The sequence below is a fragment of the Ranitomeya variabilis genome, chromosome 3, assembly GCF_051348905.1.
Source record: "Ranitomeya variabilis isolate aRanVar5 chromosome 3, aRanVar5.hap1, whole genome shotgun sequence".
NCBI lineage: Eukaryota > Metazoa > Chordata > Amphibia > Anura > Dendrobatidae > Ranitomeya > Ranitomeya variabilis.
This window is the reverse complement of record NC_135234.1, coordinates 704,066,940-704,084,860: the sequence shown is the minus strand read 5'-3', so window position 1 is coordinate 704,084,860 and position 17,921 is coordinate 704,066,940. Positions and strand designations below refer to the sequence as shown.

Here is a 17,921-nt window from a genome sequence, read left to right as displayed (position 1 = left end):
CATCACTTTGACTGTTGATTGACCATACCTCATACCAATATTCCATTGTATGAACCTACTAAAAAAAACCTGTTTCAGGGAGGCCAGAAGATAAGAGATTTTCTGGCCTCCCAGTCAGCCGACAGGTACCACTGACCTGGATGCTGACCTGCAGTACTGCAAATTGATCTTGTCATCTCTAATTGAAAGCGGTTTGTAAAAATAAATAAATAAAAAATTAGGGTTGGTAAACTGTCATCATATGTGCAAACTTTAAAGTGGATCCATCTTCATACTTCACAATACAAACTGTGTACATTATTAGAGAAATCCTGTAGACTTGATGATGGTGTATTTACTTTGTAAATACATGTTAGAATTGCTGTATAATCCTTTGTGAAAGTGTAAACTTAATCTTTGCTGACTTAAGCTGATTGTCAGCTCCTCAGTGTCCCTCCTCCCTGCTGCTGCTGAGATCTCACACTGCTCAGTACTAGCTGCAGCTGTCAGACTGGGTGGGCTGAGACCGAATACATTTGGACTCATGAGCTCTCGCACTATAACTGGACTCATAGCATGCTCATTTAATACCAGATTTATACACCTGTCCTGACATGGATTTATAAAGAAATTACACCCAGTCTTCTCAGGTGCAGGAGATCTGTAATCTATACAGTTTGTATTGTAAATTCTGGTTCCTATTCCACGTTTATTTTGCTTTCGGTCTTAACACTCCATGGGATAGTCAAAAGCTGTGCAGAGGAGAAGAGAACATTGTGAAGCTCCACATAGAATATGTGAAATGTATTATGAAGAACTAGAATAAGAGAAGTAACCGAAATCAAGTGTCCCGTCTTGTGTACTTTTCTGCTTTTTTTTAACCAGTTCTGTAATTTCTTTCTTTGCTTTTTTTAGCTGTATTGTTTAAGCTGACCACAATATCAAAAACGTATGATACCAGTGCAAGTTGCAAAGTGTTTAGTATAGGGTGGTACCGCATTACTAGGAGAACAAGGACTGTATTGATTAATATTATGCTGTAAAGATCACTGATCTTCACTTTTTAGTGTATTTTATTACAGTAGTTTGCAGCATAACTAAATGGACATATTGTTTGCATACATTTTATGATGTGATCAGATGGATCCTTAAATTATATTGCTAAGTAAGCTGCAAAAAGACTTTTTAGATAAAATTACTTACAATCTTTCATTTTCTACCAAATTGAGCTATGGTACCCTATAGTGATGGTATTACACTGTGTGCACAATTAGGCAGTGAGTATTTTGACCAAATCATAATTTTTATTAAGATTTTCCAGCTCCAAGCTGTGTAACCTTGAATGCTTATTGAATGAAGCAGATCAGGTGATGTGTATTTGTGTAATGATTAGGGGTGTGACCTAAGGATGCAACACCCTTTATGAAAGTGTGCAGAATTATTAGGCAGCTTGTGTTCCTCATGCAAAATGGGGCAAAAAAGAGATTTGGCTGACTCTAAAAGGTAAAACATTATTAAAAGTTTTAGTGTCAAATCTTACAGAAGGATTCAGCACCGTTGAAATTGCTAAGATATTTGAGCACGATCACAGAAGTATCAAAAGTCTTGTTGTAAATACTCAACAGGGTCACAAAAAAACAAGTTGAGTAACAAAGCCTCATATTAACTGCCAAAGATTTGGGAAGAATCACACATGAAGCGACCAGGAGGCCAATATCCTCCAGTGCTGTCATATTCCAGAGCTGCAACCTCCCTGGAGAGCCCAGAAGTACAAGGTGTTTAGTGCTCTGAGACATGGCCGAGGTAAGGAAGGCTGAAACCGACCACCACTGAGCAAGACACAGAAGTACAAGGTGTTCAGTGCTCAGAGACATGGCCGAGGTAAGGAAGGCTGAAACCCAACCACTACTGAACAAGACATAGAAGTACAAGGTGTTCAGTGCTTAGAGACATGGCAGAGGTAAGGAAGGCTTAAACCCGACCACTACTGAGCAAGACACAGAAGCACAAGGTGTTCACTGCTCAGAGACATGGCCGAGGTAAGGAAGGTTGAATCACGACCACCACTTAGCAAGACACAGAAGAACAAGGTGTTAATTGCTCAAAGACATGGCTGAGGGAAGGAAGGCTGAGCCCGACCACCACTGAGCAAGACACAGAAGTACAAGGTGATCAGTGCTCAGAGACATGGCAGAGGTAAGGAAGGCTTAAACCCGACCACCACTGAACAAGACATAGAAGTACAAGGTGTTCAGTGCTCAGAGACATGGCCGAGGTAAGGAAGGCTGAAACCCGACCACCACTGAGCAAGACACAGAAGTACAAGGTGTTCAGTGCTCAGAGACATGGCCGAGGTAAGGAGGCTGAAACCAACCGCCACTGAGCAAGACACAGAAGTACAAGGTGGTCAGTGCTCAGAGACATGGCTGAGGTATGGAGGCTGAAACCGACCACCACTGAGCAAGACACAGAAGTACAAGGTGTTTAGTTCTCAAAGACATGGCCGAGGTAAGGAAGGCTGAAACCGACCACCACTGAACAAGACATAGAAGTACAAGGTGTTCAGTGCTCAAAGACATGGCAGAGGTAAGGAGGCTGAAACCGACCACCACTGAGCAAGACACAGAAGTACAAGGTGATCAGTGCTCAGAGACATGGCAGAGGTAAGGAAGGCTGAAACCGACCACCACTGAACAAGACATAGAAGTACAAGGTGTTCAGTGCTCAAAGACATGGCAGAGGTAAGGAGGCTGAAACCGACCACCACTGAGCAAGACACAGAAGTACAAGGTGATCAGTGCTCTGAGACATGGCCGAGGTAAGGAGGCTGAAACCGACCACCACTGAGCAAGACACAGAAGTACAAGGTGATCAGTGCTCAGAGACATGGCAGAGGTAAGGAAGGCTGAAACCGACCACTACTGAACAAGACATAGAAGTACAAGGTGATCAGTGCTCAGAGACATGGCAGAGGTAAGGAGGCTGAAACCGACCACCACTGAGCAAGACACAGAAGTACAAGGTGTTCAGTGCTCAGAGACATGGCCGAGGTAAGGAGGCTAAAGCCGACCACCACTGAGCAAGATACAGAAGTACAAGGTGTTCAGTGCTCAGAGACATGGCCGAGGTAAAGAGGCTGAATCCTGACCACGACTGAACAAGACACAGAAGTACAGGGTGTTCAGTGCTCAGAGACATGGCCGAGGTAAAGAGGCTGAATCCTGATCACCACTGAGCAAGTCACAGAAGTACAAGGTGTCCAGTGCTTAGAGACATAACCGAGGTAAGAAGGCTGAAACCGTCAACCACCACTGAGCAGGACACAGAAGTACAAGGTGTTCAGTGCTCAGAGACTTGGCCAAGGTAAGGAGGCTGAAACCCCCCGACCACCACTGAACAAGACATAGAAGTACAAGGTGTTCAGTGCTCAGAGACATGACCGACGTAAGGAGGCTAAAATCGACCACCACAGTGCAAGATACAGAAGGTGAAACATCAAGGCTGAAAAATCTGTCTTCAGATATTAGTTGATTCAAAAGGTTTTACGGACTGATGAGATAAGTGACTTTTGATGGACCAGATGGATGGGCTTGTGGCTGGATCAGTAACTGGCATAGACCTCCACTTCCACTCAGACGCCAGCAAGGTTGAGGTGGGGTGTTGATATTTTTTAGTATTATTAAAGATGAACAATTTGGATCTTTTGGGGACGAAGATGAACTCGAAATCATCTCCCAAACCTTCTTCCAGTTTTTTTTTAGACAACACTTTCTTCAACTAATTGTACATCCTTTAAGAACACCATGATTTATATGAGGGACTGTGCTCTATCAGAGCATCGAAGTCTCCACTGCTCGGCTGTCAGGAATGACCCTAAGGCCACGTTCACACTTTCAGTATTTTACCTCAGTATTTATAAGCCAAAACCAGGAGTGAGTGCAATGTACAGAAGTGGTGACGTGTTTCTATTATACTTTTCCTCTGATTGTTCCTCACCTGGTTTTGGCTACAAATACTGATGTGAAATACTGAACGTGTGAATATAGCCTATTGATGAAAGAACAATGACATGTTGGCCCCTTCCTCACTTGACCTAAACCCTATTGAGAACTTGTGAGCCCTCTTTAAACGGGAGATTTACTATGAAGGAAAACAGCCACCTCTCGGATCTGTGTCTGGGAGGCCGTGGCTTATGCTGCACAAAAGGTTGATCTTCAACAGATTAAGAAACTGACAGACCTCATATGATTGTTATTGAAAAAGAAAGGCAGCTATATTGGTCACTTTTTTTTTTTTTGTAAAGGGGAAATGGTTTTTGGTCCATTTTGCGTCTTTTCTTTGGTTATTCTCACTTTAAAAAATTTAAATAATTTAAATAAACAATTCAGGTGGAAAATTTACATTTTTCATTTAGTTCCATACTAATTCTGAACACAGATATTCTCCTAAAGCAAAACCTCACTTTTGCTTTCTTAAATATTCAGGTTCTTTAACCATTTGGATTGACTAACAGCCCTGTAGTTGTTCAATAGTAACATTAATAATCCAAAATACAAAGGGCCAAATTGTGGGCACAGTGTATTCATTGATAATCAAACCAGTGGTTTGAGGCCATGACAACAGACATCCCCTATTTATTTTTTAATCAACCACAGCTTTTACTTTTGAACATTTTGTTTGGGTAAGACCGTTAAATTGTAACTGTGGCTTCAGGAGAACTTGCAGCAGAATGCCTGTATCATTGTGGTTTCTGGAGAACTTACTGCAGAATATGAAAAAGACGGATATAAATAAACGTGGTACCGCTGAAAACGTCATCTTGTCCCGCAAAAAAAAAACGCCTTATAGCTCCATCACCAGAAAAATAAAAAAGTTATCTCTTACAATAAAGCAATGCAAAAATTATTTTTTATATAAAAGTTTTTATTGTATAAAAGCACCAAATCATAAAAAAGATATAAATGAGGTATCGCTGTCATCATACTGATCCGAAGAATATCAATTTTACCACACGCGGAACGGTATAAACGTATAAAAAGAAATTCATGAATTACTGTTTTTTGTTCTTTCTGCCACACAAAAAAATCGGAATAGAAAGTGATCAAAAAGTGTCATGTGTCCAAAAATGGTACCAATAAAAACGTCAACTTGTCCCGCAAAAAACAAGACCTCACATGACTCTGTGGGCCAAAATATGGAAAAATTATAGCGCTCGGAATGTGGTGATGCAAAAACTATTTTTTTTGCAATAAAAAACTTTAGTGTGTAACAGCTGCCAAACAAAAACCCACTATAAATAGTAAATCAAACCCCCCTTTATCACCCCCTTAGTTAGGGAAAAATAATAAAATGTTTTTTTTTAATTTATTTCCATTTTCCCATTAGGGTTAGGGTTGGGGCTAAAGTTAGGATTAGGGTTACGGTTAATAATAATAATAATAATAATAATTTTATTTATATAGCGCCAACATATTCCGCAGCGCTTTACAAATTATAAAGGGGATTTGTACAGACAATAGACATTACAGCATAACAAAACTCAGTTCAAAATAGATACCAAGAGGAATGAGGGCCCTGCTCGCAAGCTTACAAACTATGAGGAAAAGGGGGGACACGAGAGGTGGATGGTAATGGTTTCCATATTGCAAAATATGGAAAAATTATAGCGCTCGGAATGTGGTGATGCAAAAACTATTTTTTTTGCAATAAAAAACTTTAGTGTGTAACAGCTGCCAAACAAAAACCCACTATAAATAGTAAATCAAACCCCCCTTTATCACCCCCTTAGTTAGGGAAAAATAATAAAATGTTTTTTTTTAATTTATTTCCATTTTCCCATTAGGGTTAGGGTTGGGGCTAAAGTTAGGATTAGGGTTACGGTTAATAATAATAATAATAATAATAATAATTTTATTTATATAGCGCCAACATATTCCGCAGCGCTTTACAAATTATAAAGGGGATTTGTACAGACAATAGACATTACAGCATAACAAAACTCAGTTCAAAATAGATACCAAGAGGAATGAGGGCCCTGCTCGCAAGCTTACAAACTATGAGGAAAAGGGGGGACACGAGAGGTGGATGGTAAAAATTGCTTTCGTTGTTCGAACCAGCCATAGTGTAAGGATCGGGTGTTCATGTAAAGCTGCATGAACCAGTTAACAGTATGTAACAGTACAGAAACAGAGGGCTATTAACTGCATAAAGTGTATGAGAACATGATACGAGGAATCCGATTTTGGTTTAACTTATATGAATGGGCCACACAGGGATTATTAGGTTAATGCGTTGAGGCGGTAGGCCAATCTGAACAAATGCGTTTTTAGGGCACGCTTAAAACTATGAGGATTGGGTAATAATCATATTAACCTGGGTAGTGCATTCCACAGAATTGACGAAGCACGTGAAAAGTCTTTGAGACGGGAGTGAGAGGTTCTGATTATTTTGATGCTAACCTCAGGTCATTAGTAGAAAGGAGAGCACGGGTAGGGTGGTAGGCTGAGACCAGGGAGGAGATGTAGGCTGGTGCTGAGCCATGGGGTGCTTTGTGGATGAGGGTAATGGTTTTGTACTGGATTCTGGAGTGGATGGGTAACTAGTGTAATGACTGGCACAAGGTAGAGGCATCGGTGTAACGGTTGGTGAGGAATATGATCCTGGCAGCAGCATTCAGGACAGATTGGAGTGGGGAGAGTTTGGTAAGAGGGATACAGATTAAGAGAGAGTTACAATAGTCCAGACGAGAATGAATAAGTGAAACAGTAAGAGTTTTTGCAGAGTCGAAAGTAAGAATAGGGCGAATTCTAGAAATGTTTTTGAGATGCAGATAAGGACGAGCCAGTGATCGGATGTGGGGGGTGAATCAAAGCTCGGAATCAAGTATGACCCCAAGGCAGCGGGCATGTTGCTTGGGAGTAATGGTGGAACCGCACACGGAGATGGCAATGTCAGGCAAAGGTAGGTTAATAGAGGGAGAGAACACGAGGAGTTCAGTTTTTGACAGGTTCAGTTTCAGATAGAGGGAGGACATGATGTTAGAGACAGCGATAAGACAATCACTAGTGTTTTCTAAAAAGGCAGGCGTGAGTGATATCAGGAGAATAAGTGTATAATTGGGTGTCATCAGCGTAGAGATGGTACTGGAAACCAAATCTACTGATTGTTTGTCCAATAGAGGTGGTATACAAAGAGAAGAGGAGGGGGCCTAGGACTGATCCTTGAGGAACCCCAACAGTAAGGGGAAGGTGAGAGGAGGAGGAACCAGCAAAAGATACAGTGAAGGAGCGGTCAGAGAGATAGGAGGAGAACCAGGAGAGAACGATGTCCTTGAGGCCGATGGAGCGGAGCATATTGAGGAGGAGCTAATAATCCACAGTATCGAATGCTGCGGAGAGATCCAAGAGAATTAGTATGGAGTAGTGACCATTAGATTTAGCTGTTAGTAGATCATTAGAGACTTTAGTGAGGGCAGTGTCTCTATTCTTTTATTGTTTTTAGTGCGTTTGTGCCCATGTCTGCATTCATATGACATATGGCGTTGATGGGCTTGTGGGAGAAAATAGATGATGGAAGGAGTCTGTTTACCTGATGGTGATGGATGAAGATCGTTGTCCTTCGGTGGAATATTCTACCTATAAGAAACAGATGAAGATTAATGGACTACCATCAGGACAGTTTTTTCTGATATACTCTACAGATTCATGCGATGGGTGTAATAGCCTGGATGGGCTATGTAATTTATATAACATTGTAATTGATAGTGATTAGTCTTATGGCTATTATACATTCCGGTCGCCCCACTTTGCTCTTAATGCCCTATGCCTGTTGGGTGCGGCATTGGTATATTTTATATTATATTGTAGCTTTTATAGTGGAATAAAGTTATTGTAATTGTATGTACAAAGGTCTATTCACTTGATCTTCTTTGCACTTTTGCACTTGTCACTTTATGCGGAGTTCACATTTATATTACAATGCCTGTATATACAAAGGGCATGTTGCGTTTATTTAATATCTTTCTTGCAGTAATCACATTCTGTTTCACTATATTAACATTATTAGCACTGGCATAGCATTGATACACGTTACCTGCTGCCCCTTGCCCGCTCTCTCGTTGGCGGCCCGGTGTCATGTGATGTGGGCGTGGCGCCGACCCGCACATGTGACTCGGATCTGCCTGCCGAGAGTGAGGCTTGAGGCGCAACATGGGTATTTCACTTGCGGTTCACCGTAGCGCACTTTTTTACTTACGTCACCGGAAATATATCCTATTTAAACCGGATGGAGAGCCGGATTTAGCCACGCCCCCTGAGGAAGCGGCAACACGGAAACGTGAAACGCGCGTTGGGGTACGGTACCAGGATACAGATCGGACACCCCGTTTAATATGGGTAATTCACTTACTCCCCCTCTTTTCTTAGTTGATATGTTGTGGTCGGCATAAGATATGGTACATGGTGGTATCGCTGGCTTAATTTGTATAGCCATACAATATTGATATTCATTCCATGTGCTACACACCGACCTTATTACTATTTAGGGGTATGTATTGGATACCCTTTGTTATTATTGGAGATATTTGTGTCCCTTTCTGTATATCTGGCACATTGGTTGCACCTAGGGATTAGTCACCTTATACAATCCTGTGAATTATTATCTATTGTACATCAATGTATGTTTTAGTGATTATTGTTAAATTTCAATAAATTATATACATTTTTTCAATTATTTGGGCTAATTTTGACTCGTGTTTCTCCAATTTCAAGAATTAGTATGGAGTAGTGACCATTAGATTTAGCTGTTAGTAGGTCATTAGAGACTTTAGTGAGGGCAGTTTCAGTAGAGTGTAAAGAGCGGAAATCAGATTGAAGAGGGTCGAGAAGAAAGTTATCTGAGAGATAGCGGATGAGATGGGAGTGGACCAGGCATTCCAGGAGTTGAGATGAAGGGAAGATTAGAGACCGGTCTATAATTAGCGGCACAGTTTTGATCAAGGAATGGTTTTTTAAGTAGTGGATGTATGATGGCATGCTTAAATGATGAGGAAAAAATACCTGAAGAGAGAGGTTGAATATTTTTCTTAGGTGAGAGGTGACAGCAGGGGAAAGATACTGGAGGAGATGTGACGGAATGGGGTCACTGGTGCAAGTGGTCAGGCGGGAAGATGCAAGGAGCCTGATTACTTCTTCTGTAACTGGTTCAAAGTCAGAGAGTGAGCTACATGCATTGGGGAAGGGAGGACAGTGCATGGTATGAAGGGATTGGGAGATAATTTCCTGTCAGATGTGGTCAATTTTTTCTTTGAAGTAATTGGCCAGATCGTCAGCGCGGAGATCCGTGGTTGGGGCCTGCACTCTTGGGTTGAGTAGGGAATGGAAAGTGTCAGAGAGATTTAGGGTTATTGGACAGTGAGGTGATGAGGGTGTTAAAAAAGGTTTGTTTGGAGAGGTGAAGGGCATAGTTGTATATTTTAAGCATGAACTTATAATGGATGAAATCTTCGGGTAGATTAGATTTTCTCCATAGACGTTCGGCACACCTGGAGCACCGCTGCAGGAAACATGTTTGCAGCATGTGCTCCGGTTGTCCCTGTTTGTGCCGAGTTGTTCGGTTGGGATTGGGGTTACGGTTGGGGCTGGGGTTTCGGTTGGGGCCAGGGTTACGGTTGGCGCTAGGGTTACGGTTGGGGCTAGGGGTGTGTTGGGGTTAGGTTTGTGGTTAGGGTTGGGATTAGGGTTAGGGGTGTGTTGGAGTTAGAATTGGGGGGGGTTTCCACTGTTTAGACACATCAGGGGCTCTCCAAACACGACATGGCGTCTGATCTAAATTGCAGCCAATTTTGCGTTGAAAAAGTCAAATGATGCTTCTTCCCTTCCGAGCTCTGCCTTGCGCCCAAACAGTGGTTTATCCCGACATATGGGGTATCCGTGTACTCAGGATAAATTGCACAATAACTTTTGGGGTCCTGTTTACTTTGAGAAAGTTAAAATTGGGGGTGAAAAGATTTTAGTGGAAAAAATATAATTTTTTAATTTTACGGCTCTACGTTATAAACTAATGTGAAGCTGTTGGGAATTCAAAGTTCTCACCACACATCTATATAAGTTCCTTGGGGGGGTCTAGTTTCCAAAATGGTGTCACTTGTGGAGGGTTTCCAGTATTTAGGTACATCAGGTGCTTTCCAAATGCAACATGGCGACCGATATCAATTCCAGCCAATTTTGCGTTGAAAAAGTCAAATGGCGCTCCTTCACTTCCGAACTCTGTCATGCACCCAAACAGTGGTGTTCCCCCCCCCCCCACATATGGGGTATCCGCGTACTCAGGACAGATTGCACAAAAACTTTTGGCGTCCAATTTCTCCCTTTACCCTTGGGGAAAAAAAAATTGGATCTGAAGTATTTTTTTGTGAAAAAGTTAAATGTTCATTTTTTTTTTTTTAAACATTCTAAAAATTCCTGTGAAGCACCAGAAAGGTTAATAAACTTATTGAATGTAGTTTTGCGCACCTTGAGGGGTGCAGTTTTAGAATGGTGTCACTTTTGGGTATTTTCTATCATATTGACCCCTCAAAGTGACTTCAAATGTGATGTGGTCCCTTCACATGAGAAATTGCTAGTCAAATTTTAACCCTTATAACTCGCTAACAAAAAAAAATTTGGTTCCAAAATTGTGCTGATGTAAAGTAGACATGTGGAAAATGTTACTTATTAAGTATTTTGTGTGACATACCTGTGTGATTTAAGGGCATGAATATTCAAAGTTGTAAAAATGCGAATGCTGCAGTCCCGAGGTGTGATGGTGCGGGTCCGGTGTCGGCGGTGAGGCAGAGCATGGAGCAGGGTCCTTTCCTCAGGATGCCAGCAGCAGAAATGTGAGGATGCTGCGGCCCAGTGTCCACAGGGAGCAGAGCGAAGTGCATCACCAGTTTCTCTGTGGCCATCTTCCTGAGGCCTCGCGTGCACAGATCGAGATCTCGTCGACTCTCTGCTTCAGGAAAATGGCTGCCGAGATCTCAATCTGCGCACGCGTGGCCTTTGGCGGCCATTTTCCTGAAGCCGAGGGCCGCTGAGATCTCAATCTGCGCACGCGCCGCGTCTGGCGGCCCACTGCTTCAGGAAGATGGCCGCAGGGAAACCAACTATGCACACCGCACCGTTGACACCGAGCCTCAGCATCACCACACCTCTGCCACCACCGGTTCCGCTGCTACACCACTGCCGCAACCCCCCGGTAAACCAACCTTTCGGACTGTAAGTGGCAACCCCCATTTTTCTTACAAATTTTTTTGGGAAAAAAGTGCGTCTTATAGTCCGAAAAATTCTGTACATGTAATACAAAATCCTTCTTTGAACAATAGGCCTTTTTCTGCTGTCACATTATTTTTAAAGGATCCATTAAGGTAAATTGAACGCCTCTAGACTGGGTATTGATCTTGTTACAGGTAGTAATATCATCATTTGTGTTGCAGTTATTTAGATGTCTAGAACTAATGGGCTGTTTACACCAACTGGCTGGCAGCACTAAACAACTGATCAGCTACTTGTTTGCCGATTGACAATCATTTAATAGCCTGGTGAAACAAACTTCGCGATTTCAGATGTTTACTGAACGACGTATAATAGATTATTCATTGCACATAGCCTGCCATTGTTCCCGGCAGCACCAGGTCCTGTTAACACAGGACAATGTGCTGCCGAGAACGATTATCTTTTGTCCAGCACAAAACAGTTTTACCCAGAATCCTAAAGGCAGTGTCTATCTTATCACTCCTGCCTGCTGTTTCCCTGTATATGTTTAGTTACGGCCTTTCCAATAATCAGAATTACGTAGCGTTTGGTATTGATGGATGTTGTCCATGCTCATCCCTGGAATGAGCGTGCGGAATATAAACATTGGTTTCCTTGTCACAAATCAATTAATCTTCCCCAGAACTAATATAGAAAATGTTGATGTAGTATGCTGAAATATCACGCCGCGATGCAGGTAGCATTCTGCTTTACAATTGGTATTTACCACTAAATTCTTAGATTTGTCATCAATCTGAATCTAGGACTCTCCATCCCGTCCTGAATTACCATTGATTTCTTATTGATCTGCGTGCGTTCTTAGCTGATTACTTGTGCATTGTCAATTGGCTGTTTTTTTTTTTCTTTTATTTTGTATTGTTCTTGCTTTTTTTCCCAGAACCTATTAGTATTGTTATTCGATATTTAGTCCTTCTATTATGTCTTTTCACTGAGTACCATATGGTGTGCAATAATCTTGAGACTTGTTTCCTAGGCGTCTCTCGAAGATTCCAAGACTATAGATAAGGTTATTAATGACAGGTAGCACATTGTAGAACCAACATTCAATTACAGCTTTATATTGCTTGACTTTATCTCTAAAGCCGTCTTTTCGACAAATCCTTACATGAGCAACACAATTACTATTCATGAAACCGTATTGTAAAGTTTAGGTTTTCCTAAGGATCCATTTCCCACACGGTGTATATGGTGTAAATTTTCACATCTACAGATAAAATTGGTAGCAATGCTGTTTTAAATCAACGCGTTTTGAAGTCATCCAACTTCTTCATCAGGAAAAAACCCCACAAAATTGAGAAGACTTCGAGAAGTCGAAATCCGATGATTGTGAACCGCTTTGCTGCCAATTTCGTCTCCTGGAATCTTCCTTTAGCTTTTCATCGGCATCGCAGAGGACCTACTTATTCCTACTTGGCACCTCAATGGTTTTCTAACCCAGGGGCCTGCAGCAGCAGATGTTTGAGTCTATCGTTGTGTAGTACACAACCGAACCAGGTGACCTTTCACCGTACTGTCCTTGATCATCGGGTAAGGCCTTATTGTGCTTTTTTGTTCCCCAGTCTTGTTTGGCACATGTAGACTGTAGGATCTAGAGTCACATATATTGATAGTACAGAAGTATGTTAATAAGGCTCATCTAACTTTAAGGAAAAACAAGTGACACGTATGGGGTTAACCCCTCCGACCACCCTTGGATTGCACATATTGTTAATGTAGTGCACCAGGAACACAATGGTGTAAATTCCTTTCTATTGAACACTGCAGGCTGGAGTTAGATGGAGATGGTGTGTGTGACAGCATCTTATCATGCCCCGCAGAGCGTGTTTACATGTACTCTGCGATCATCCTGGGCTTTCAGTGTTCAGCCTTCAATGAATCGCTGCAGCTGTTTATAAATCTTCCCCGTGCGCTGTCAGCGCTTGGCTCATTGTTTCTGCAATTATTCTACCTCGTCCTGTGCGCTTTGTGATTGTGATGGGAATGCAAATCGGAGTCTTGTTTTTTTCAATACCACATTTATAGCCAATTTTCATAAACCATATAATGACATCACCAGGCAGGCAACCTGTCACCCCCAATCAATCGCACTATCATGTATAGATGTGCCTATCCAGCATCAGATTTATTTATTTATTTATTTTTTTGTACATCGAAACATTTTTAGTGTTTTTAATTAGATGTATCAAAGCTCTGAAGACAATTCTTTCACCTTTTATTGGCGTTGTATGTGGGGAAGATGCAGCAGCATATAGAATAAGAAGAAAAATATGTATATAAGTGTATATACGGTGTGTGTGTATATATATATGGTGTGTGTGTATATATAATATATATCAGGTAGGCATTAGGTAGCGTTCAGAGGCGCTCAATTCTTGTGTCAAAAAAAGGAATCCATAAACACAATGTCCTTAGCCAGCACTTAATAGTCTAAGTTGGTGAAGTAAGAAAAATATAGGCATAAATTAAATTTATGGGTTCAAATAATGAAAAATTGGCATGTGCATATGTATTCACACCCCTAAAGTTAGTACTTTGTACATCCTCCTTTTGCAGCAATTACAGCTGCAAGTCACTTTTGATAAGTCTCTATGATGTTTTCACATCTCGCAACTAGCATTTTTGCCCTTTACTAAATGCAAAACTGCTCCTCCTTCAAGTTAGATGGTTTCCTCTGGTGAACAACAATATTCAAGTCTGAACCCAGATTCTTAATTGGATTAAGGTCTGGGCTTTGACTAGGCCACTCCAAAACATTTACACGTTTGTCCTGAAACCACTCAAGTGTTGCTTTATCAGTATGCTTTGAGTCATTGTCTTGTTGGAAGGTGAACCTCCATCCCAATCTCAAATCACTGACAGACTAATAGGTTTTGCTCAAGAGCATCTCTGTATTTGACACTATCCATTATTCCCTTGACTCGGACCATTTTCTCTATCCCTGCTGCCAAAAAATATCCCCACAGCATGTTGCTGCCACCACCATATTTCACTGTGGGGATGGTGTTCTTTGGGTGATGAGCTGTTTTGGTTTGTGCCAGACATAGTTTACCTCGGTCGCCAAAAATTAGAATTTTGATCTCCTCTGACCACAACACCTTCCTCCAATACATTTGGAAAGTCTCCCACATTTCTTTTGACAAATTCAAAACGAGACATACAAATTTTGTGCGTAAATAGAAGCTTTTTTATGCCCATTCTTCCATAAAGGCCACCTGGCTTAATGGTGTTGCAGCCTCTGTGGCATTCCAGAAAAGGATATTCTGACAGATCATGAGATTGCTCACAAGTGGACTTCCTTTAAGCATGTCACTTATGAAGGAAATTGCTGGCATCACAAATGTTTAGGGGCGTCATCCCATAAGAGAATACATATGCACATAGCAACTTTTAGTTATATGATCTTATAAATTTAATTTATGAATATATTTTTCTCACTTCACTTTACCAACTTTGACTATTTAGTGTTGATGCATCAAACACAAATTGAATTACAAAAATATTTAAACACCAGTTGTAATGTAACAAAATAGGTAAAAAGCCCAGGAGTGCTTTTGGAAACCACTGTCTGTATGTCTGTACGTGTACGTGTACGTGTACGTGTGTGTGCATGTGCATATATAGGCTGATGTTAAATCCCAGCTCTACAGACTCTGATTATTCCCACCTAACTGGCTCTGCATACAACCGGGCTGGGTATACACCTCAGTCTGCTGGGGGGGAAGATGAGCAGAGTGGATTGTATAATGTATGTGTATATACACGTGTGTATGTATATAGTGAGCCAAGAGGAATGAGGGCCCATTGGAAAGGCACCTAATTGCTTGTACAGATGTGTCTTCCCTTAACTTTTCTTTTTCTTGACTTGTGTTAAAATAAGACCCTTTTAAATGGTCCAATCAGCCAAATGAACATTTCTAAGAATAATTATCTTCAGCCATCAAATCTTGGCCATGATCACCTAACAAACAGGCAAACACTTGTCGGTTGGCTGCATCTCCTGTGTGAACATCGTTGTCGGCAGCACATCTCCTGTGTGAACATCGCTGTCGGCAGCACATCTCCTGTGTGAACATCGCTGTCGGCAGCACATCTCCTGTGTGATTAGAGAATGATCCACCAAAAATATTTAAACTAGAAGGTCAACTTGATATATATATATATATATATATATATATATATATATATATATATATATATATATATATATATATATACACTCACCGGACACTTTATTAGGTACACCATGCTAGTAACGGGTTGGACCCCCTTTTGCCTTCAGAACTGCCTCAATTCTTCATGGCATAGATTCAACAAGGTGCTGGAAGCATTCCTCAGAGATTTTGGTCCATATTGACATGATGGCATCACACAGTTGCCGCAGATTTGTCGGCTGCACATCCCAAAGATGCTCCATACAAGGCAGGATGGATCCATGCTTTCATGTTGTTTACGCCAAATTCTGACCCTACCATCCGAATGTCGCAGCAGAAATCGAGACTCATCAGACCAAGCAACGTTTTTCCAATCTTCTACTGTCCAATTTCGATGAGCTTGTACAAATTGTAGCCTCAGTTTCCTGTTCTTAGCTGAAAGGAGTGGTACCCGGTGTGGTCTTCTGCTGCTGTAGCCCATCTGCCTCAAAGTTCGACGCACTGTGCGTTCAGAGATGCTCTTAGGCCTACCTTGGTTGTAACGGGTGGCGATTTGAGTCACTGTTGCCTTTCTATCAGCTCGAACTAGTCTGCCCATTCTCCTCTGACCTCTGGCATCAACAAGGCATTTCCGCCCACAGAACTGCCGCTCACTGGATTTTTTTTCTTTTTCGGACCATTCTCTGTAAACCCTAGAGATGGTTGTGCGTGAAAATCCCAGTAGATCAGCAGTTTCTTAAATACTCAGACCAGCCCTTCTGGCACCAACAACCATGCCACGTTCAAAGGCACTCAAATCACCTTTCTTCCCCATACTGATGCTCGGTTTGAACTGCAGGAGATTGTCTTGACCATGTCTACATGCCTAAATGCACTGAGTTGCCGCCATGTGATTGGCTGATTAGAAATTAAGTGTTAACAGCAAGTTGGACAGGTGTACCTAATAAAGTGGCCAGTGAGTGTATATATATATGTGTATATATATATATATATATATATATATATATATATATATATATATATATATATATATATATATATATATACACACAATCTTCTCCCGTTCACAACTTGAATTTGCTTGTGTAAGGTCCTCTTTATACAATTTGTCGTTCTACTACCTCAATACAATGACTGTCCCAGAAATCCAGTAAGGAGCCTATGGATGATGCATCCATCAAACATAATTTTTTTGTCATGTTTGTTGAGCATCTTGCTTAAAGGCACGCTGTCAGCACAAAATGACTGATGACTGTTCAAACCAAGTACAAGTGTTTGGTGTATCCTTGGTGTGGCCAAACCGTTCAATGCATCTTCCCAACTACATGTTTTCCAGCTGTTTTTATACCCATATAGATAGAAAACATTTTGGTATGAAAGTGCACTGAGCGCCTGTGATTGGTTTGAAAAGTAATTTTGTGCTCCATTTAATACATCTTGGGATATGTCCGCTTTAGAGACTGGTTCCAAAAAGTTTTCTTTCATTTTCGGAAATTAAATATTCTTTGGCATTAATTTCTAATATGGAGAAACCCCTTTAAGGGAAGATCAAATCTGTAAGTTTAAAATTGTAATAAATCTAAAAAAAATTTAAGTGGTATTTTTCCGGTTCGCAAAAAAAAAGTTTATTGCACTAGATAATTAGATTAGAAAAATATCCATAAAACAGTACCTGGATAAAAAAATAATTAATTGAATTGGGACATTAAATGACCTTAAATGTTCAGATCAATGCATATCAAACCCCGTAGCAACTGTGTAATTTATTAAGTCTCCTTGGTTGGCTGGAAGTATCTACCGAATGAATCTGCCAACAAAACCAATGGGAGAATATTCCTTACATGATTAAATATGACATTCTTGGTTCACTTGGCAAAAGAAAAAGGGGAAAAGATTTAAAATGTTTGATGTCTTTTTATTTCCTGCTAAGTATAGATTGTGCGGAATCTAAAAGATAAAAGAAAAAAATGAAATGTTTAAACTAATAACCTATTACTATCTGAGACATAATGACCTGAAAAGTAAAGTAGACGAGTGCTTGATTATAGCAGAACCTTAGCGTCCCTCCTCCGGGTAGAAGGAACATTTAGTTCCGCTTTGAGTTTGGCCATGTGAGTCCTCTACCCATCTCCTGCCAATTTCGTAGACTTGTTAATTCTGTTTTCTTCTCTTCTTCTCAGTAATAATCAAATATTAAACAGGTTTCAGTTTTTCCAAAAAATTATGGCCAAATAATTAATTAGTAAGTTAAATGGCAAATATAGTAATCTAACCCCAGTGGCCTGATCCACTGGTCACCACTCTGGTTCTAAATGCCCCAATCCACTGTTTACTGCTCTTGGTCCTAGATGCCCTTATTCACTGGTTGACTGGTTGAAACTCTGGTCCTAGATGCCCAGATCCACTGGTTGCTGCTCTGCTCCTTCCTGCCTTGATCCAGTTGTTGCAGCTCTCTTCCTAGATGCCCTGATCCACTGAT

The 17,921-nt window shown here is 41.0% G+C and overlaps 1 protein-coding gene across 6 annotated transcripts in view; it reads left to right on the top strand.

The window, feature by feature from the left end:
- The window catches only part of NBEA (neurobeachin), an 838,139-nt gene that overhangs the window by 213,473 nt on the left and 606,745 nt on the right, over positions 1–17,921 (top strand). The window lies entirely within an intron of this gene.